The sequence below is a fragment of the Mirounga leonina genome, unplaced genomic scaffold, assembly GCF_011800145.1.
Source record: "Mirounga leonina isolate KUSES-001 unplaced genomic scaffold, KU_Mleo_1.0 Mir_168, whole genome shotgun sequence".
Lineage (NCBI taxonomy): Eukaryota > Metazoa > Chordata > Mammalia > Carnivora > Phocidae > Mirounga > Mirounga leonina.
Window position 1 is genome coordinate 43,531,956 of NW_023270426.1, and position 23,494 is coordinate 43,555,449.

Consider the following 23,494-nt stretch of genomic DNA (forward strand, 5'->3'; position numbering starts at 1 on the left):
TGTGAGATAATAGAAAAATACAGATTTCACCCCCCCACCCCCCTGGTACCTAGCTCTGGATACCCTTGTGAATCCCTAAGTGGTAAGAGCACTAAGAGCACCTTTTGTTCTAATGAGGTGGGTGGCTCCTGGATGGGGGCTGCTTCCTAGAAAGGTCAAGCCATGATTAGAAGGTTGGAATTTTCAGCCCCGCCTCCCATTCTCCAGAGAGAGGAGGGGGCTGGAAATGGAATTAATGATTAATCAAGCCAACCTGAGGAAGCCTCCATAAATATCCCAATAGTATAGTGTGCAGGGAGCTTCCAGGTGAGAGAACACATCCACAATGGGAGGGTGACACACCCAACTCCTTGAGGATGGAAGCTTCTGTACTCAGGACCACCCCCCCGCAACCCAGACTTGGCCTGTGGATCTCTTCATCTGACTGTTCATCTGTATCATTTATCATACCTTCTAATAAACTGGTGTTTCCCTGAGTTCTGTGAACCACTCTAGCAAATGCAGTGGGCTAGGAGCAGTCTTGTGGGGTTGAGCTCTTAACTCTGGGGTCTTGACACGGTCTCTGGGGAGTGTTAGAACGGAGTTGAATTGTAGTACACCCAGCTGCTGTCCGAGAATTGCTGCTGGGAGGCAGGGGTAGGACCCCCACACATCTGGTCTCAGCAGTGTTGTGAGTGTGGTAATTGTGTGAGTAAAGGAGACACAAGGGAAAAGAGTACTACTCAGTAATTAAAAATGAAGTGAATAGCGGGATCCTGGGGTTAAAGGTGGAACAGTGAAGCAAGCTTTCATCTTAAAGAAATGTCCAGAACTAAATTAACGTTGTTTAGTTTTCAAGTCTTCACACTGTACAGAAGATAGGAATCCAACCCCAGGGCAAGCCCAAGGTGGGAAGTCTAATGGAGACTACCTCAGAGTGGATACCCCAAAGGGCAAAAAATGAACCTGCCTGTTCTTAAGGGAGAGAACAAGGAAAATTTGGTTTTCTCAAATCTTGACACTACCTTGGGGAGAAAGAGAATCTCCTCTAGCATTAATCTTGTTTTATTCTGATGCTAGATGATGAAGAGATCATTTTCAAGTATTTTATTATAGAAAAATTTGAATCCACACAGAAATAAGACCGTAGCCTACAGCCACCATGTATCTACCACTGCTTCAACAAGTAACGTGTAGTCTTGCTTCATCATAACCTTCCACCTTTTCCAAGCCCTCCTCCAATCACATTGAAACAAATGCTGTACATCCACATTCCCTGTGTATATACGAGGGATACTTCGAACACCAATACTTGACATAGAACGCTGGCTGGTCTCACGGTATGCTTTTTTTTCAAGCTTACAGCAGTGCCACCATCTTTGCTAATGAAGAGCTATGACTGGACTCAAGCGCTGGCCCCCTGCTTCCCCTGCAGGAGCTGCAGCTCTGGCGAGACCTGGTATTTTCTGCACAGGTGAGTCGGGGTTTCCATCAAGCTCTGGCCTTGCTCTTTCTTGAGCCCACTTAAACCCCACATACACTTTATGGTCCTGGTCTTGTTTATTGTAGTATCCTCATCTGTACTTAGTACATGATAGGTGCTTAATAGGTATTTGTAGAACTTATTTTCTTATTTATGATGAGCAATTCCTGTTGAAAAACCGTTTTCGGGCACCTGGGTGGCTCAGTCGTTAAGCGTCTGCCTTCAGCTCAGATCATGATCCCGGGGTCCTGGGATCAAGCCCCACATCGGGCTCCCTGCTCCGCGGGAAGCCTGCTTCTCCCTCTCCCACTCCCCCTGCTTGTGTTCCCTCTCTTGCTGTGTCTCTCTCTGTCAAATAAATAAATAAAATCTTAAAAAAAAACAAACAAAAAACCGTTTTCTATCACATGACCACATACTGCTAAAATAAACAAGGTGCTGGTGTTCATTACCATTAATTCAGAAAGTTCACAATGGTCCTGAAGGTCTGGAATCACTTCTGCAAAGGATTTCATATTTTGGAGAAACTGACAAGCACAAAGTTAAAAGTTATAAAAATAGTTGTATGCGATTAAGTGCATTTGCATTAGGTTTTCAAACCCCACATACACTTTACGGTCCTGGACCTGTATTTATCTAGACTCAACAATCTCCACTTTTTTTTAAAGATTTTATTTATTGGGGCACCTGGGTGGCTCAGTTAAGTGTATGCCTTGGGCTCAGGCCATGATCCCAGGGTCCTGGGACTGAGTCCCACATCGGGCTCCTTGCTCAGCAGGGAGCCTGCTTATTTGAGAGAGAGAGAGAGAGAGAGCGCACAAGCCGGGAGAGGGGCAAAGGGAGAGAGAGAAGCAGGCTCCCTGCTGAGCAGGGCCTGCTGAGCAGGGAGCCCGACGAGGGGCTCAATCCCCGGGACGCCAGGATCATGACCTGAGCCAAAGGCAGACGCTTAACCAACTGAGCCACCCAGGACCTCATATAGGTAAAACTGTCTTTTAAGAGAACTTAGGATGTGAAAATTCAGAATTAACAAAATGATAATTATAGAAATTGCCTAAATACAAGTTTTTTTGTTTTTTTTATGATTACAAAAGGAATGTGTACTCCTGGGAGAATTCTAATAGGTGTTAAAAGATAAACTAAGGCATATTGGGGCACCTGGGTGGCTTAGTCGTTAAGAAGCTGCCTTCGGGAGGCACCTGGGTGGCTCAGTCGTTAAGCATCTGCCTTTGGCTCAGGTCATGATCCCAGAGTCCTGGGATCGAGCCCCGCATCGGGCTCCCTGCTCGGCGGGGAGCCTGCTTCTCCCTCTCCCACTCCCCTGCTTGTGTTCCCTCTCTTCCTGTCTCTCTCTGTCAAATAAATAAATAAGGGTGGGGGTCGCCTGGGTAGCTCAGTCAGTTAAGCATCTGCCTTTGGATGATCCCATTCCTGGGATCAGTCCCACATCGGGCTCCCTGCTCAGCAAGGAGCCTGTTTCTCCCTCTGCCTGCCGCTCTCCCTGCTTGTGCTCTCTCTGACAAATTAAAAAAAAAAAGATAAACTAAGGCATATTAAAAATTTTGAGAGCTCATTTTAACAAAAATGGATTAGAATCAGGTAGCATCCAATGAATGAAGGACACAGAAAAGAGCTCTGAGAAGCTGTATAAAATGAAAGATTTTTTTTACAGGTATACGGGCGCAGGAACAAAGTTACAGTAGGCAAAAAAGCAGGTGGGCTGGTTACTGTAAGGTTATTTTCCTCTAGGGGGGATGGCAGAGGTCTGCTGGGCAGATGACCTAACTCGTGCTAATTGGGCGATTCCTGCTTTGCTGGTTGACGATTCCATTTCTGGGAGAGCTCAAACTATAAATTAAGTCTTGGTTTGGTGATGTGGGGCAGGAGCAGAAGGAACTCCATTTTGGGCCCTTTTCTTCTTTTTTTTGAAACACAGGAGAATATAAGAGGAGTCGGTGGAGATACGGAGTTAGAGCAGTAGTGCTTCTTAAACATTAGCCTGCTAATGATCACCTGGGTGTCTTGCTCTTCCCTTCTCTTTCCTTCCTTTGGAGGCAGCATGTGGCTGGGGGAGGAGCAGGAAGGCTGAGGGGGACAGAGGCAAGGTCCAGGGGCCGAGGAGGTGACTGGCATATACAAGTACAGTACATAATACATGTAGAATGAGAACCAAGTTTCCTCATTGTTGGAGAAGGAATTTACAAATACTGAAAAGAGAGGCTATAAAGAACTCTAAGGTGTTAGATATGGGAATACTGGTGTGGACTCAAGGTTTTTAACCTATATAGGTATATAAATCTACATATACACATAGTGAGCTATATATCTCTACACACTAGAAAGGGACCTAGTAGTAATGAACACCCCACACACCAGATCTTGACTCCTAATACTGGCCTCCCTAAAAGGAACTAGAGTCGTTGGAGAAATGGCTGCTACAGGAACTGGACACAGAAAGTAAAAGATAAGCGTGGAACACCAGGGGATGCTAGAAAGTGCTAAAAACATTTCCAGGTGTAAGGCCTTAGAAGGAGAAACTTTCTAGGGATCAAGTGATGTCGTTCTCCTGAGAGAGAAAAAGAGAAGCCCAAATTAGCATAAAACTCATGGAAAAGTAGCTTCGGTGCTGTAGGGCTTAACTTTACTTCTCTGGTTTCTGCTTTTCGCTTGGGTTTTGGCCACGTAGTTCTTTGTTAGTGGTTTGGGATTTTTAAGGAGATAATATTGGGCATTTTCTACTTTGAGTGGTGGTGGTAGTTGTGGGGGTGGGTTGGTGCAAATAACCTAATCTACCACGATTCAAATAAAGTCCTTATGATTCTGTTTTTGCAAACACTCAGCTTTTATAGCCAAGGTAGCAACCAGTGGAGGTTTCCAGAAACTTGAGAACTTAAACAAGATTAGAGGAAGGATACAGAAATTTCTTCCAAGCACTGGACAACATGCCACACTCGAAAGAGGTGACTATTTCCAGGCATTTCACTGACCGAATCAGAGCTCAGGCCACACCCATTAAGTCGTGAGTCAATGTGTGTGGCTCCTGCCAAGCATGACTCCTCACACTTGGCCTGCTGGTTGCCTCCTGGATGCAGAAGGCATCCCGTGTTTACTGCCATGAAAGAAGGACCTCCTCAACTGCAACACTTAAGGGTTTACTAGAAATGGATGCTGCCATTCTCTCCAGTCATTCAGAAATATAACATTTAGCTACAGAAGAATTAGCTGAAAACCGCTGAATCAAGAATTTGTCAATTCTAAAAACCTAATTCTCCAAAACATTATTAAACATTGCACACCAAAGGATACTTATAATAAGGCATGTTAAAAAAAACCCACAAATCGACACTGCTTGTCTATCAGTGAGCTTAAGAAACAGATTACCAGTACCTTTGCAGTTCCTGAATGATCCTCCCCAACTAAAAGATCAGCCCTTCATTCAAGTTTATACACCTAATCCTCCATTATTCGGGATCAGCATCTGGTTTGCAGGTTAACTGTGGTAAGGGAGATCAAAAACAGCCATGGGAGTGGAGTGAGGTGCACTGATCTGTCCTAAAGCCAAAACATGGAAGAAGTATTCAAGTTATATATAAAATGACAAATTTCATTTCTATCTAAATGAAACAAGACTTTAACACAGGGTCCAGGTGAATCTTTTGTGGGCCAAGAGATACTCCTTAATACTTGTGTAGGATCTGTTTGGTATATTCATTCTGGTATAGTAGTTATGCCAATGTGAAGTAGAAGTAGGCTTTAGGGAAAAAAGCTCTTAGTACAGAGGCTTTTGATTCAACACTTACTGAATCAGCACCAAGTACAAAATAGAATTTCTAAGATTCAGACCTCAGTGGAGAGAGCACAGCCATGGAGGTCGGTCGAAGCTGTGGAAATGCAGCCCAAGAAGGTGTGAGCTTGCCGAGAACATGCCTTGGGGGTACCAGAGGAAGCCACTCCTGTGGTGGTGCCTTGTGCTGCCAACAGGGGGTGCTAGGAAAAAAAACACACGAGGCCGGGAGTTGCTAGAAAAAGCACACTGGGAGCAGGAGAAGTAGTCCCTCGTGGGGAAAAGAAGTGCTGTCTCAGCACTACCCTTTAGTGACCGAACTTCATACTGTGTCTGCTGAGGGGACAGGTCTTTACAGAGTCCGGATCTATTACTGCAGATAAGGCACTGAAGGCTGGATTTGGACCTGAGAAGAAACAACTTGATAAATGATAAAACTACTAAACCAAAAAGAACCTAGTTAGGTTTTTTTAAAGATTGACTGACATTGGGGCGCCTGGGTGGCTCAGATGGTTAAGCGTCTGCCTTCGGCTCAGGTCATGATGCCAGGGTCTGGGATCGAGTCCCGCATTGGGCTCCCTGCTCAGCAGGGAGCCTGCTTCTCCCTCTGCCTCTCTCTCTCTCTCATGAATAAATAAAACATTAAAAAAAAAAAAAGATTGACAGGATATATGCACATGAATGTTTATAAAAACGTCTTACATGATATATAAGAAACAAGGTAGTGGTTGCTTTTAAGGAGGGGACCAGGACAGCCAGGGGCTAGGAGGAGGGAGGTTTGATTCTTGCATATCTTTTGTACTATTTGAATTCTCTACCATGTGCATGTACCATTAAAAATGGTATGTTAGGGGCGCCTGGGTGGCTCAGTCGTTAAGCAGTCTGCCTTCAGCTCAGGTCACGATCCCAGGGTCCTGGGATCAAGCCCCGCATTGGGCTCCCTGCTCAGCGGGAAGCCGGCTTCTCCCTCTCCCACTCCCCCTGCTTGTGTTCCCTCTCTCGCTCGCTCTGTCAAATAATAAAATCTTTAAAAAAGATTTATTTTTTAATTTAATTTTATTTTTTAAAGATTTTATTTATTTATTTGACAGAGAGATAGAGAGCACAAGTAGGCAGAGTGGCAGGCAGAGGGAGAGGGAGAAGCAGACTCCCCATGGAGCAAGGAGCCCGACGCTGGGCTCGATCCCAGGACCCTGAGATCATGACCTGAGCCGAAGGCAGACGCTTAACCGACTGAGCCACCCAGGCGCCCCAAGATTTTTTATTTTTAATTTGTCAGCGCACAAGCAGGGGGAGAGGCAAGCAGGGGGAGACTCACTGCTCTGACACTCACCCTTTTGTTTCTAAACTTCTCCCCTTCTGATCACCTATTACAACCCTCTCCAACTCCCTCAGTTCTTCCACTGTGCCCACATGAGAAACATCCCCTACCATCCTCAACCTCTTATCCAACCATACCTACATCTTCTTGTTCTAACTCCGTATTTTTCAGATTTTTATCAGGACTCACAGTAAGAAATTTAATGTAAACAAATGACATAGTCATAAACAAGTACACAAGTGAACTAAGATTCACAAAAAAACTCAAAGTTATATATGATTTTACGAATATATAAATATAACAAATTCAGAAATGCAAAATTCCTTGAAAGAATTGTTTATATGGTGCAATATTCAGTTGTTCTTTCTTACATTCTCTCCCACAGGCTTTTCTCTGCTCCATCCCACCAAAACAGCTCTTACGAAGGTCACCAATGATCTCTATATTGCTCAATTCAATGAACACTTCTCAGTCCTCACCCTACTTTGTTAACAGCATCTGACCCAGCATAATGTGGCCCATCACTCCCTCCTGGAATGCTCCATTTGGCTTCCAGGGCACCGCTTCTGGGTTTCCTCCTAACTCACTCAGAGTTCCCTCAGTCTCCTTTACTGCTCTTCCTCGTAACTGACCTCTAAACACTGGGGGTACTCCAGAGTTCTCAGACATCTCTATGTAAATGCACTTGCCTGGAGATCTGGTTCTGCTGAACAGCTTGAAATTCCAAGTCTATGCTAACTTCTACATTTTCATCTCTAGCCCAGATTTCTCCTCTGAACTCTTGACTCATATCTGACTCCTCTTAATATGAGTTAAGAGTTTCATCTCAAATTTCACCTGTCTAAACCCAACTCCTATCCTTCCTTTCCTGCAAGTACTCTATGCCAATTTCTCCATATCAGTAAATTCCACCTTTGTTCTTCTACTTGAAGCCCAAAACCTAGGGAGTCAGCCTTGATTTCTCTTTCATACTCCACATGTAATCAGTCTATTAGCAAGGGCTGAGCTCTACTTGAAAAATACACTCAGATCCAACCACTACAAACCACTGGTCCTAACCAGTCAGTCTGCTGCCTCCCTTGAACCTTATGGTCTATTTTCAACATAAACACAGAAGTCATAAGACACTTTAATAAATCAGATCATGCTGTACCTTTGGTTCAAAACCTTCCAGTGGATCCCAGATGAAAATAAATGCAGAAGACCTTACAGTGGCCTACAGGTCACCTGACCCTTGGCTACCTCTCTTATCTCCATCTCTTTAATCTCTCCTCCTTGTTCACTTCCATTCCAGCCACACTGGTTTCTTTGCCATTCCCTGAACATGCCAAACTCACTCTTAGGGCCTTTGTACTTACCATTTCCTTTGCCAGGGAGGTTCTTTCTCCACTTACATGAATGGCTCTCATTTCCTTCGCATCTCTGCTCAAATGTCACCTCAGCTTCCCTGACCATTCTTCAAAAAAAATTTTTTTTCATTTTTAAATAATCTCTACAACCAACACAGGGCTTGAATTTACAAACCCAAGATCAAGAGTCGCATACTTTCCCAACATCAGAGTCACATGCTCTCCAGCCTGAGCTAGCCAGGTGCCCCCTTGATCATTCTTTTTAAAAAAGCATCCACACTCCAGTTGCACTCTGCCCAACCCCTTTCCCTGCTTCATCTCTGTCTACAGCATGCATTACTCTCTGGCGCCTTACACACTTCACTTGTTTGCCAGTGGTTCCCGCCACTGTAAGCAAGAACTTTCATCTGTTTTGTTTACTGCTAATCTCCAAACAGGTAGAAGAGTACCCAGCACATAAACAAAACTAAGTAATTGCTGAAATGAACGACTTGCCTGAACCTACAGCCACCTTCCAACTGTTAGGTATTGACAAAAATGTCATCAAAAGCAAATAAGCTATCTTCATAACTAAATTTAACCTGGCACACTCAGGCAATGAAAAGATGCCAAATGTTTAAAATACTGGCTGTCAAGAAAAATAAAAATCTTCTCACCTGTACAAGAAAGCTTAAGCCATACAACATCTCATTCTGTGAAGTTTACTTACCAGGAATTGAATATTCATTTTATTTATTCAACAAATAAGTTAGGTACATTTAGTTTGTTCAGACGAAACTTCTGAAAGAAATAGAACTTTTTATATTAACCTCTTCTCCCACAGCTAAAAAGACTAGGGAGAATCCCAGATGCATGGATACCCATCCTTAGACTCAACTGAAACAACAGGATTCTCAACCTCTCCTGAGAATTTCAGCTGACAGAGATACAGTCAAATGGATAGTAGATGGAACTGCAAGGCAGTGATGAAAGCACTAAAGCGTGGGCAGCCATGTTCGGCAGCGCGCACGAGGAAAATCTGGAGGCCAGAAAAGAGAGAGGCAGGCAGGTAAGACAAAGTGTGGAGAGGAGAATGACAATATGACTTCTAAGAAATGGAACAGAGCCGTGGTCCCCGCCTGGCTCGGTCCAGTGCTGTGACACTCAGCTTCACGTAAGCTTTGTTTCCTAAACTTGGATTATCAACAACATGGCTTTACAAATGGTTGTATCTTTGCCCTACAACCCTTTATCTAAGCAAGTTTGAGTTCTCTTCCTACCTTTTTTCCCCCTCTTACATTTTTATACAGATATACCTCACCATATATATTCTAAAGAAAAATACTCATACAGTCAAGGTTAAAAAAATTTACCATTTATTTTTAAAGGCATTAATAAAAAGCTTAACATACTTTATACTAAGAAAGTTACAATATACAAATGGGCTGAGTTGACATTTTCACAGATTGACTTTTCTGTACTACATGTGACTGACTTTCTTTAATTACTCACATTTCCACTGTTGAGTTATTCAGACTGATTATTCCCTTGGAACACAGGGCTGGCTATTTAAGCAGGAGTCACATGCAACAAGGGGAAATGCAGGTGATTATTCCACCCAACCAACTGTTCATGAAGAAAAAGATGAAATTCTGTTCACGGTGACCATGGTGCATCAAAATACCATTCTCCTTGGGAGAGAGCTGCACCTGAATGTGGGGGAAAAAAAGATCTAGATATACATATGCAATTTAAAAACGCATTTTCTTATAAAATCAAAAGAAAAAGAAAGTGGAAAGCAATACACTCATCAAGGGAAGTAAAACTAGAATAAACTAATATAAAGACAACACAATATTAAATTCAATCTTCATAAGATAAATAATTACACAAATTGTGAAATTCATGCAAGAATAAACGTGCCAGACTACCTAAAAATTTTTTTTAAGGAACACTGGTATTTGATCTGTCCTAACAGAATTAAAAATATTACAAAATGATCAAAATCATGTATTAAAAAAACAAACAAACAAAAAAAACTGGGGCGCCTGGGTAGCCCAGTTGGTTAAGCGTCTGCCTTCGGTTCAGGTCAAGATCCCAGGGTCCTGAGATGGAGTCCCGTGTCAGGATCCCTGTTTGGCAAGGAGTCTGCTTGTCCCTCTCCCTCTGCCCCGCCCCCCCCAGCTTGTGCTCTCTCTCGCTCTCTAATAAAAATCTTAAAAAAACAAAACCCCAACAGTGATTACAATACAAACAACATCACCTAACTACAACTGGTAACTAAACCTAATTATCTAGAAATTAAAACATTATATATCTCTAGAGTTGAAAACAAAAAGTTTGAGTATCTAGAAAATGCTAAAAATTCTACATAATAGAATCTACAAAATACAACTAAAGCACTATCCAGAGAAAAATTCACTGTACTAAGATACCCATTTTAATAAACAGTAGATAAGAAGGAATTTGTAAAACTTATAACAAAAGCAAAAAGAGGAAATTAATTCCTGGTGTATCATCTGGGTCCACTGGGGTCCTACTTTAGTTTTTGAGTTTCTTTTTTGAGCAGTTCTAATAACTCTAAGGATTCATGACTATTTCTTAGAGGTCTGCCAAAGAACAGAGAAAATTTACTTAGAATAATAATGATAAAACTTTTATTTTGCAATTATGCTATAATGCTACTGGATTCTTTTATAAATCTAAAATACAGAATTTTAGTGATTTTATTATCCCTTATATTTGAACACTTTATTCTTCTTCATCTCTGTATATATTTTACTGTAACTCACTGTGGTAGCCAGCCTTCAAGATCATCCCCAGTGATTTAACTGCCTCCTGTTTTGCATGCCCTTGGTAATCCCCTCCAGTTGACTGTGTCATCCCACTCCTGTGACTGCAGTGGGTTGGACTTAGATCTAAAGAACAGAAAAAGGTGGAAGGGACGGTGCAGTGTTGCTCACTCTCTACTGGATCACTTGCCCTAGGGAATCCAGCTGCCATGTTGTGACTCTCAGGCTGTGTATGGAGAGCCCCAAGAAGGAAGGTACTCAGGTCTCCAAACAAAAACAAGTGAGCTTGGAAGCAGATCCTCCAGTCCCAGCAAAAACTTGAGACTACTATAAGTCTCATGGGAACCACCCAGCTAATAAGCTGCTCCTGGATTCCTGACCAACAAAAACTAGATAATAAATGTGCTGTTTTAAAGTGCTAAATTTGGGGGTAATTTGTTATTTAACAACAGATAATACACTCACTGATTATGAGTGCTGATTTTGAGGGGCCCCTCATTTTCTTATTTTTTAAAAGTAATCTCTACAACCCAATGTGGAGTTCGAACTCACGACCCCGAGATCAAGAGTCACGTGCTCTTCCGACTGAGTCAGCTGCCCTTAAGAAAAAATTTGTGGGGGCGCCTGGGTGGCTCAGTCGTTAAGCGTCTGCCTTTGGCTCAGGTCATGATCCCGGAGTCCCGGGATCGAGTCCCACATCGGGCTCCCTGCTCGGCGGGGAGTCTGCTTCTCCCTCTAACCCTACCCCCTCTTGTGCTCTCTCTCTCACTCTCTCTCTAATAAATAAAAAATTAAAAAAAAAAAAATCTTAAAAAAAAAAAAAGGAAATACAGTAGTGTCATTCAGTCCTTAAACAGGGAGGATTTCACCATAATATTTTGTGGTAAAAACGTGAACTACTGCACTTTGCTAAAAAACAAACATGTAACAGTATTCATCTTTTTTCCCTGCCCCATCCAGTATTCACCTTTCATGAGGCTTGTGCACCAAAATTCACTTGGTAAAGCTGCGAGTGGACAAACATAAAAGAAAGATGTGGATACAGAAGTAAATGCAAGCTAACAGATGATACAGAAATGAAAAACAGTAATTGGACTGCTCATTCCTACTGGTGCTAATAAATGTAAAAATGAAGTATTTTGCTGTTACACAACAAAGAAGGGACCTGTAATCTGTCCATTTAACAAAATCATGAGCCATGAAATCTCGAAAGTATTGTGTTTTGATGAAATCCATGAAGAATCATCAAAATAATAAGACAGAACACAGTAAAGAATGTACTGAAATCTAGAATCAGTATAAGATAAATACAGGCTCATGCATAACAACTAATGAACAGTTAGTTGACTCCAAAGAATGTTACCCACTTTAGATACACACACACACATATATTAAATACTGGGAAAATATGGAATAAAAACTTGGGTTTGCTATATTTGAATTCTCATCAAAATTACTAACAAAGTTATTCTCACTATCTCTAGTCTTGTGTAAACTGCTTGTAGAATGACTTCAAAATAAATACACTAAATTCTCATTCATGGTAGTTATGTTCTAAAAAGTCACTATATGGGGCGCCTGGGTGGCTCAGTCGGTTAAGTATCTGCCTTTGGCTCAGGTCACGATCCCAGGATCCTGGGATGGAGCCCCACATTGGGCTCCCTGCTCAGCAAGGAGCCTGCTTGTCCCTCTCCCTCTGTCCCTCCCCCTGCTTGTGCTCTCACTCGCTCTCTTTCAAGTTATAAAATCTTAAATAAGTCACTATACTTTTTTTTTGGTAGGCTCCACGCCCAGCATGGACACTCGCCACCCTGAGATCAAGCCTATGTGGGGCTCCCTGCTCAATGGGGAGTCTGCTTCTCCCTCTCCTTCAGCCCCTCCCCCCACCATGCTTGCTTTCTCTCTCAAATGGTTAAGTAAAATCTTAAAAAACAACAACAGGACAATGAATCTGTGAAAACTGAGCCATTGCTCCTAGAATAGAGAGCTATGTTCAGGCAAGCCTTTAGTCACATTTTTATCGATGGATAAATACCTTTTAAAATGTGTGTTTCTGTTGAAAGACACGTTACTTAATATATACTGATGATTCTAACACTGAATCATGGCCAAAAGCACTATAACTCATGCCTGAATGAAGCTTAACCAACACATTTTCTCTGTAAGGCACCTCACAGTTTCTTGGACTTGGGAACACAAAGCACAATGTTCGGGGGCCACTTTAAAGAGCGAAAAGGCACAGAAATGTGAAAAATGTAGCACTAAAAGACTGCAAAAAATGCTTGTTCATAGTATGAGATGAAAGATGAAGACAGGGGCACCTGGGTAGCTCAGTCAGTTAAGCATCCAACTCTCAAGTTTGGCTTAAGTCATGATCTCAAGGTTGTGAGATCCCTGCACTCAGCGGGGAGTCTGCCTGAGATTCTCTTTCCCTCCCCTTGTGCTCTATAAATAAATAAATAAATAAATAAATAAATAAATAAATAAATAAATAAATCTTTTAAAAAAGAAAGATGAAGACAACACTGCTCAAGCTCAAGTATGAATGTCTGTGTCAGAAGACTCAAATTTTTTGCCACTCTGCACTGGTCTATGAATGATATGGCAGAAGTGCCGTAATTATTGACATGGGCATTACAGATAAATTTCAGTGAGCAGGCAAATTTGCAAATACATAATCTGTGAATAATGAGAATTGACTATCGATAAAATTTGAAAAACAAGAATTAAAAGAGTAAACACAAATATCTAAACTGATAAAAGGAAAATTATCACACAGATATAGGAAGGTAAACATTTCTGTTAAAAAGGCAATAATCACTAACACCTTAAAAGCAAGGTCAAATAAATGATAAACTAGAAAACAGGTATTTACAACTCATATCACAGAGGGATGGTTTCCGTAACATATAAAGAATTCTTGCAAATCAAAAAGGAAAAACATACATCCCAGTTAAAAAGTAGGCAAAGGTGATATAAAGTTTTCAGCAAAGAAATACAGCTTTTAAACACATGACAGGATGCTGAACTTTACAATAATAAAAAAATTATAGTGAGATAACCATTTCCAACTATTAGATTGACAAGAATCCAAAGGATTATTGAAAAGAATGCCCTCTCCCACTCCCCCTGCTTGTGTTCCCTCTCTCGCTGTCTCTGTCAAATAAATAAATCTTTAAAAAACGGAGGGGGGAGCCTGAGTTGCTCAGTCATTAAGATTATTGAAAAGAATGGGGGAAACAGGAACTCTCAATGTTGGTGAGAATACTAAAGATAGTCTCTACTGAGAGCAACATGGCAAAAAACTATTAAAATTCTAGATTCTATTAAGGTAATTCTAAAAATGTATTCATAAATCTACAAAAAGAATTCTGTAAAAGAATACTAACTGTAGCATTAAATAGCAAACAACTGGGAACTGCCTAAAATTCCATCCATAAGAGCTCAAATAAGTATGGGACACATCTCTACATAAAAATACCATGCAACTTTAAAAAACAAGGCAGTTTTATATACTGGTATGGAGTATTCTCCAAAAAATGTTGAGGAAAAAGCACTTACCTATTAGAGAATACTGTGTGAATTACCTATAAAAAAGAAAAATTTAAAAAGTTGAAAGGAGTAATGATAGAAACATCTTACCAGAGTTATTTCAATTACATATTTTTACTGTCAGTAAACGTACACAGCACACACACAAACACAAAACATCAAAGGGTATGCTGTGAGGTCTCTCTCACATGCCTACCTTCTAGTCCCTCTTCAGAGATAACTTGAGTATCACCCTGAGGTGACCATCAATGCACACACAGACATGTTCGTAAATGTATATTTACATAAAAGGCAGGTAGAATACACTTCTGCATCTTACTTTTTTCATTTAAACATATCTTCCTATAAGATTGCTCTATATAGGGCGCCTGGGTGGCTCAGTTGGTTAAGCGACTGCCTTCGGCTCAGGTCATGATCCTGGAGTCCCTGGATCGAGTCCCGCATTGGGCTCCCCGCTCGGCGGGGAGTCTGCTTCTCCCTCTGACCCTCCCCCCTCTCATGTGCTCTCTCTCATTCTCTCTCAAATAAATAAATAAAATCTTAAAAAAAAAAAGATTGCTCTATATAACAAGCAGCAGTGTCGTTTTTTATTTATTTTAGAGAGAGTGAGCGCGCACAAGCGGGAGGAAGAGCAGGAGAGGGACAAGCAGACTCCACGTTGAGCGCAGAGCCTGTCCCCACGACCTCGAGATCACGACCTGAGCCAAAATCAAGAGTTGGAGGCCTAACCGACTGAGACACCCAGGTGCCCCAACAATGTAGTTATTTAAAAAAAATAAAATAAACTGAATACAAGTATCCCCATGCTTTTTGAAAGTTTGTTAGGCCACTCTGCTTTATACCAAAGACCTACACTAGCAGCACCTGTTTTCACTAACCAAAAGAAATCCGAAGATTTATTTATTTATTTTTTTTTAAAAGATTTTAGTTATTTGACAGAGACACAACGAGAGAGGGAACACAAGCAGGGGGGTGGGAGAGGGAGAAGCAGGGAGCCCGATGCGGGGCTTGATCCCAGGACCCCGGGATCATGACTTGAGCCGAAGGCAGTCGCTTAACCAACTGAGCCACCCAGGCGCCCCGAAGATTTACGTTTTTCTGAAAAAGGCAAAATACAGAAATAACATTCAGTGTGTGTTCTGCAAAGGCTGTTACAGAGGCACTACCAGGCTCCTTCCCTGGCGTCTCAGGCAGCATCCGGCTGTCCTATTTCTGAACTGTGAGCATCTGTGCTTTATCTCGATTTATTTTGTGCATCCGCTAGCAAGTTGTGTACCAAAGTACCAGAAAATCCTGAGAGGTTACTTTTGTTATCTGGGATGTTAAAAAAATTTCCATATAAATTGTAAATGGTACTTGATTCTTGGCTTTATGCTATTTTAGATTATGAAAGGTTTCACAGAAATGCTTTACTTCAGGTATTGGGGGAAACGTGTAATATTCAAAAATAGATTCAAACTATTTTAGAACTTTTATTTCATAAATAACAATGGAAAAAGAAGTAATTCTTAAGCTATAACAGGTGGATACTCTAGCAATTAGGTAGGTGGGAAGAATAAAGGCATTAACTAGTTTATTCTCTGGGGGAAGCAATATGACAACATACAGTGATCTTTACAGAACTACTTAGAATCTAAAGCTCAATATATGAAATTATCATCAATACACAGAAATAATTCTATGGAACTATGTTAAACAAAAAAGCCCAAAATAGATGTGTTATTACCATGTAGAAATATTCAGCAGTGACCCCAAATGTGACACATTATTCTTAGTACTTGAGAAATACAGAGTATAAGATCATTGTTTCATATATTTGGTTTTAACAATCACAGTAGAGTTATCTTTTTAAAAACATGGAATAAAAGAAAATTGTTACAGAATGGGAAAGGTGATGCAATGAACTGTGTCATCGAATCAAGTATTCAAGAAAAATATGATGAAATGTTTAAAAATAGGAGGAACAGGGCGCCTGGGTGGCTCAGTTGGTTAAGTGACTGCTTTTGGCTCAGGTCGTGATCCCAGGGTCCTGGGATCGAGTCCCACATCGGGCTCCCTGCTCGGCAGGAAGCCTGCTTCTCGCTCTCCCACTCCCCCTGCTTGTGTTCCCTCTCTCACTGTGTCTCTGTCAAATAAATAAATAAAATCTTAAAAAAAAAAAAAAAAAGAGGAACAGGGGTGCCTGGCTGGCTCAGTCTGAAGACTGTGTGACTCCCACGCTGGGTGTAGAGATTAATAAATAAACTTAAAAATAATAGGAGGAGCAGTTGGCAGTATACTTGTTTTCCTGCCATAGATTATGAAACTGGGCATTGGGCAACAGATAGCACAGGGCAGAGAGCCATGAGAAAAGCAAACACTTAAGGTTGAGTTTTCCATTCACCCCATTTTGGCTGGACACAATTTCCAAACTGTAGCATGGAAGGTGGAGCTTGAACAGGTATTGTTCTTCATACATGGAATAGAGAGAGAGTTTGGGTCCTAGATTAAGGGAGCTGGAATCTGAAAAGGTAGGGTCTAGAGAGCAGGGATTTGAAAATGGGGAGCTCCAAGCATACGATCCAGGAATTGCACTACTGGGTATTTACCCCGAAGATACAAATGTAGTGATCTGAAGGGGTACGTGCACCCCATTGTTATAGCAACAATGTCCACAAGAGCCAAACTATGGAAAGAGCCCAGATGTCCACTGATAGATGAATGGATAAAAAAGATGTGGTATATATATATATACAGTGGAGTATTATGCAGCCATCAAAAGGAATGAAATCTTGCCATTTGCAACGATGTGGATAGAACTAGAGGGTATTATGGTAAGCGAAATAAGTCAATCAGAGAAAGACATGTATCATATGATCTCACTGATATGAGGAATTCTTAATCTCAGGAAACAAACTGAGGGTTGCTGGGGGGGGGGTGGGAAGAATGGGGTGGCTGGGTGATGGACATTGGGGAGGGTATGTGCTATGCTGAGCGCTGTGAATTGTGTAAGACTGATGAATCACAGATCTGTACCCCTGAAACAGATAATACATTGTATGTTCAAAAAAAAAAAAAAAGAAGATAGTAGGAAGGGAAAAACGAAGTGGGGGAACTTGGAGGGGGAGATGAACCATGAGAAACTGTGGACTCTGAGAAACAAACGGAGGGTTCTAGAGGGGAGGGGGTGGGGAATGGGTTAGCCTGGTGATGGGTATTAAAGCGGGCATGTACTGAAAGGAGCACTGGGTGTTATAAGCAAACAATGAATCATGGAACACTACATCAAAAAGAAAATAAATTTAAAACAAAACAAAAACAAACAAAAAAAGAAAATGGGGATCTCCAGAAATTTGTGTAAAAATTCTACTTAGGTACTTGCCCAAATCCTACATTATGGAGCTTGGAAGCAGCTGCAGGGGGGCTGAGAGCTGGAGGGAGAGTTCTGAGGTCATATAGAGTGCCACCATTTACTCTGGACGAAAGACAAGTCATTTCACCTCTGTGAGTCTTTTTCTTGTTTGTGAAATGGGAATAATAATAATATCTAACTTGATGGTGCTATAAAGATTAAATGAAGTAACCTATACCTAGAGCACCCAGTAATCACTCTAAAAATGTAGCTATTATTATTACTTATAAAAAGGAGAAGAATTTCATGTGGCAGTTTTTAGTTTCCTTAATATACCTAAGGAGTCTATTGAAACCAAATTCCATAAGGTAAGATTTTATTTACTCAAGAAGTTGTTATCTAAACACAAAGACTCATTAATGTTTAGGTACAATGCTTCACATCTGTCTTCTGCCTGGAAACCAAGAACTGGTTTTATTTAAAGTGAAATACAGCTCTCCGCCATCTCCGGGCTGCCATGGTGGTGCACATCAATGTCCTGGCAGATGCTCTCAAGAGCATTAACAATGCTGAAAAGAGGGCGCCTGGGTGGCTCAGTTGGTTAAGCGACTGCCTTCGGCTCAGGTCATGAGCCTAGAGTCCCGGGATCGAGTCCTGCATCGGGCTCCCTGCTCGGCAGGGAGTCTGCTTCTCCCTCTCCCACTCCCCGTTTGTGTTCCCTCTCTCGCTGTGTCTTTCTCTGTCAAATAAATAAATAAAATCTTAAAAAAAAAAAAAAAAAACAATGCTGAAAAGAGGCAAACGCCAGGTTCTTAATAGGCCATGTTCCAGGGTCATCATTCAGTTTCTAACTGTGACAATGAAGCATGGCTGCATTGGTGAATTTAAAATTTTATTTTTAGGGCGCCTGGGTGGCTCAGTTGTTTAAGCAGCTGCCTTCGGCTCTGGTCATGATCCTGGAGTCCCAGGATCGAGTCCCACATCAGGCTCCCTGCTAAGCAGGGAGTCTGCTTCTCCTTCTGTCTGTCCGTCCTCTCATGCTCACTCTCTCTCTCAAATAAATTTAAAAAAAATTTTTATTTTTACATAATCTCTACACCCAACAAGGGGCTCGAACTCACAACCCCAAGATCAAGAGTTGCATGCTCTACTAACTGAGCCAGCTAGGTTCACCTGGGTAATTATACTTTTAAATGTGATGATTTATGTAATTTTAAAAATACTCCTCCCAGGAATGCAACACTCATTTTGAAACTGACAAGAAAAAACATTTTTCAAACTCTGCTTCTCAAGGCAACATGGAAACATCCATCAAGAACCATAATGTCCGGCACGCCTGGGTGGCTCAGTCGTTAAGCATCTGCCTTCGGCTCAGGTCATGGTCCCAGGGTCCTGGGATCGAGTCCCGCGTCGGGCTCCCTGCTCAGCGGGAAGCCTGCTTCTCCCTCTGACCCTCCCCCCTCTCATGTGCTCTCTCTCATTCTCTCTGGCTCAAATAAATAAATAAAATCTTTAAAAAAAAAAAAAGAAAAGAAAAAAGAACCATAATGTCCACAATCTTCTATCACATTGTCACAACAGAAATTTACCTGAAGGCTATGAAAGAACAGAATCAAACTACCACATATAAGAAGGTACCCACTGTAATGTTATCCAGAATGCCAAAAACTACTTAACTGAATGAACAGTGGCATAACGTGTAGGCAAACAATCGGACAGAAAGAATATGTAAAAAAACATTAAAATGTGATGTTAAGTGCAGATACACATGTGTGCACCAAATGCTATGATGGCATCTCTATCAAATATAGATGAATATGGACTGAAAGTATAAAATAATACGTGAAAAAGGAATATAATTATAGACACACAGCTTTTGCCAATTTAAAAATAGTGAACATTTTTCCTACATACTTTTCAAACATACAGAAAATAGAAAAAATAGTACAATGAACATCCATGTGCACACCACTTAAATTCAATAGCCATATATGCTTCATGCACATGTACATTCAGGATCATGACCTGAGCCGAAGGCAGTCGCCCAACCAAGTGAGCCACCCAGGCGCCCGCACATGTACATTTTGCTAAATCATTTAAAAAGAAATTCATGACATTTTAATACTTCACTTACAAATACTTGAGTATGCAAATTTAAAAAGACATTCTTCCATATATTACAACACCCTCATCACAGTTCATAAATTAGCAATAATTATTTAATTTCAGTTAAAAAATCCAGTCCATATTCAAATTTCTTCAACCCTCAAGACTTTTATAGATGGCCCTTCAAACCAGATTCCAACCACGGCCACAATGCATTTGGCTGTTATGCCTCTTAAGTCACTTTTAATCTAGAAAAGTTACTCCCTTTTTTTTTCTTTCACCGACTTTTTGAAGAAAGGAAGCCAGTTACCTTCTAAAACATTTCTAAACAAACAAACAAACAAACAAACAAATAAATAAATAAAACATTTCACATTCTAGACCCATCTGATCATTTCTTTTCTGGGGTCATTTAACTTGTTGCTCTAGCCCCAGTTTTTTCCAGTAAGTGGAAAAGATCTTATAGGCTTAATTAAATTCCAGTTAAACTCTTGACCAAAACACTTCATAGATGATTCAGTCTATTTCATACTGCATCATAAATCAAAAACCAAGTCTGGCTATCCCACCACAGTGGTACAGTATCATCACTAATTCTAGGGATCTCTTCACTGTAAAGATGTTTTTCTTTCCACACCACTAACCAAGTACTTGCTGAGATGATACTTTGACATCATGAGAGAATGTAGATCAACTTTTTATCAAATTGTTTTGACATCAAAATGTATTTAATACTACTATATATAGAAAACCCTAAAGACTACACCAAAAAACGACTAGAACTGACAAATGAATTTAGTAAAGTCACAGCATACAAAATCAAGATAGAGAAAACTGTTGCATTTCTTTTTTTTTTAAGATTTTATTTATTTGACAGAGAGACAGCGAGAGAGGGAACACAAGCAGGGAGAGTGGGAGAGGGAGAAGCAGGCTTCCTGCTGAGCAGGGAGCTTAATGTGGGGCTTGATCTCAGCACCCTGGGATCACGACCTGAGCCGATGGCAGACGCTTAACAACTGAGCCACCCAGGCACCCCTTGCATTTCTATATACTAATAATGAGCTAGTAGAGACAGAAAATAAGAAAACGATCCCATTTACAGTTGCACCCAAACCAATAAAACACTTAAGAATAAAATTAACCAAGGAAGTTAAAGACCTGTACACCAAAATCTCTGTAACACTGATGAAAGAAATTGAAGATAACAAAAACAAATAGAAAGATAGTCCATGTTCATGGAGGAAAAATACTATTAAAATGTCCATGCTATCCAAAGCAATCTATAAATTTAATGCAATCCCTATTAAAATACACAGCATCTTCCACAGAACTAGAACAAATAATCCTAAAATTTATATGGAACCACAAAGACCTTGAATACCCAAAGCAATCTTAAAAAAGGTGAACTGAGCACCTGGGTGGCTCAGTTGGTTAAGCAACTGCCTTCGGCTCAGGTCATGATCCTGGAGTCCCTGGATCGAGTCCCGCATCGGGCTCCTTGCTCGGCAGGGAGCCTGCTTCTCCCTCTGACCCTCCCCCCTCTCATGTGCTCTCTCTCTCTCATTCTCTCTGTCTCAAATAAATAAATAAAATCTTAAAAAAAAAAAAAGAAACAAACTGGAAGTATAACAATCTCAGATTTCAAGATAGACTACAAAGCTGTACTGATCAAAACAGTATGGTACGGCACACACACAAAAACATATGGATCAATGGAATATATGTGAGAACCCCAGAAATAAACCCACACTCATATGGTAATTATTCTTCAACAAAGGAGGCAAGAACATACAATGGGGAAAAGCCAATCTCTTCAACAAATAGTGTTGGGAAAATTGGACAGCTACATACAAAAGAATAAAACTGGACCACTTTCTTGCACTATACACAAAAATAAACTCAAAATGCATTAAATACTTTAATGTGAGACCTGAAACCATAAAATTCCTAAAAGAAAACATAGGCAGTAATCATTTTGACATTAACTATAGAAACATTTTTCTAGATATGTCTCCTTTGGTAAGGCAAATAAAAATAAACTACTGGGATTACACCAAAATAAAAAGAAACCCAATAAAATAAAAAGGCAACCTACCAAATGGGAGAAGATATTCGCAAATGATATATTCAATTAAGGGCCTAAAATATATAAAGAATGTGTGTAACTCAACATGAAAAAATCAAACAATCTAACTGAAAAATGAGAAGACAACATGGACATTTTTCTAAAGAAGACATACAGATGGCCAACAGACACATGAAAAGATGCTCAACATCACTAATGATCAGGGAAATGCATTTCAAAACCAGAATGAGATACCACCTCACAGCAGTCAGAATGGCTAAAATCAACAACACAAGAAACAACAGGTGTTGGTGAGGATGTGGAGAAAAAGGAACCCTCATGTACTGTTGGTGGGAATGCAAACTGGTGCAGCCACTGGGGAAAACAGTATGGAGGTTCCTCAAAAAATTAAAAATAGGCCATATGATCGGTCATTCCACTACTGGCTATTTGCAGTAAACAAAACAAAATACTAATTTGAAAAGGTATATGCATCCCTGTTTATTACAGCATTACTTGAAATAGTGAAGATATGGACGCAACCCAACTAATTCACTGGTAGACAAACACAAAAGGAAGATGTGTTACACATATACACATACAATGGAATATTCCTCAGCCATAAGTAAGAATGAAACTTTGCCATTTGAGAAAACATTGATGGATGTACAGTATAGTGAGAGTAAGTGAATTTAAATCGGAGAAAAACAAATACCATATGATTTCACTTATATGTGGACTTTAAGAAACAAAACCAAGGATCCAAGAAAAAAAAACAAAACAAAAAAGAGAGTTTTTTTTTTTTTAAGGATTTATTTATTAGAGAGAGAGAGAGAAAGTGCACAGGCGGGAGGGGCGGAGGGACAGAGAGACAGAGAGAGATAAACTCAAGCAGACTCTGCACTGAGCACGGAGCCTGATATGAGGCTCAATCTCATGACCCTGAGATCACGACCTGAGCCTAAACCAAGAGTTGGATGCTTAACCAACTGTGCTACCCAGGTGCCCCAAAACTGACTCTTAAATATAGAGAGCAAACTTGTGGTTGACAGAGGGGAGGTTGGTGGGTGCATGGGTGAAATGGGTAAAGGGGATTAGGAGTACACGTGTAATGAGTACAGAATAGTGTGTACAATTGTTGAATCATTGTGTGTATACCTAAAACTAATAACACTGTATGTTAATTGTACTTGAATTAAAAATAAATAATTAAAAATGTATTTAGTAGCTTTCTATTAACCTGTTTTTTAATATATCAGTTTTTAAATTATTTATTTATTTTTTTAAAAGATTTTATTTATTTATGTGACAGAGGGAGACACAGCAGGAGAGGGAACACAAGCAGGGGGAGTGGGAGAGGGAGAAGCAGGCTTCCCGCAGAGCAGGGAGCCCGATGTGGGGCTCGATCCCAGGTCCCTGAGATCATGACCTGAGCCGAAGGCAGGCGCTTAATGACTGAGCCACCCAGGCACCCAATTTTTAAATTTTTTAAAAAAGATTTTATTTATTTGAGAGAGAGAGAGAGAAAGAGAGCCAGCACAAGCAGGGGGGAAGGGCAGAGGGAAAGGGAGAAGCAGGCTCCCCAGTGAGCAGGGAGCCTGCCTGACATGGGACTCGACCCCAGGAACATGACCTGATCTTTTGAAGACAGACGCTTAACTGATTGAGCCACTCAGGCACCCCACCATTTCAATTTTTAAACATATGTTTTCCACAAACTATGAAATTTATACTAAAGATTCACTTTTATAAT

At 40.7% G+C, this 23,494-nt stretch overlaps 1 protein-coding gene and 1 long non-coding RNA gene across 3 annotated transcripts in view; one reads left to right on the forward strand and one right to left on the reverse strand.

Annotated features, from left to right (window-relative positions):
• Nucleotides 1–1,101: 1,101 nt before the first annotated feature.
• Nucleotides 1,102–12,029, forward strand: LOC118016882. The gene is made up of 3 exons (XR_004680962.1): nt 1,102–1,453; nt 8,740–8,964; nt 11,648–12,029. It is a non-coding gene; the product is annotated as an uncharacterized LOC118016882 (long non-coding RNA).
• Nucleotides 9,255–23,494, reverse strand: part of SMN1 (survival of motor neuron 1, telomeric) — a 34,147-nt gene continuing 19,907 nt past the window's right edge. The window contains exons 9-10 of one of the 2 annotated variants that reach the window (XM_035014603.1): nt 14,249–14,274; nt 9,255–9,604 (exon numbers count right to left, since the gene is read on the reverse strand). The gene's annotated coding sequence lies outside the window, so the exon portion shown is untranslated. The remainder of the gene's footprint in view (nt 9,605–14,248; nt 14,275–23,494) is intronic. The other variant, XM_035014604.1, reaches the window with a different exon arrangement.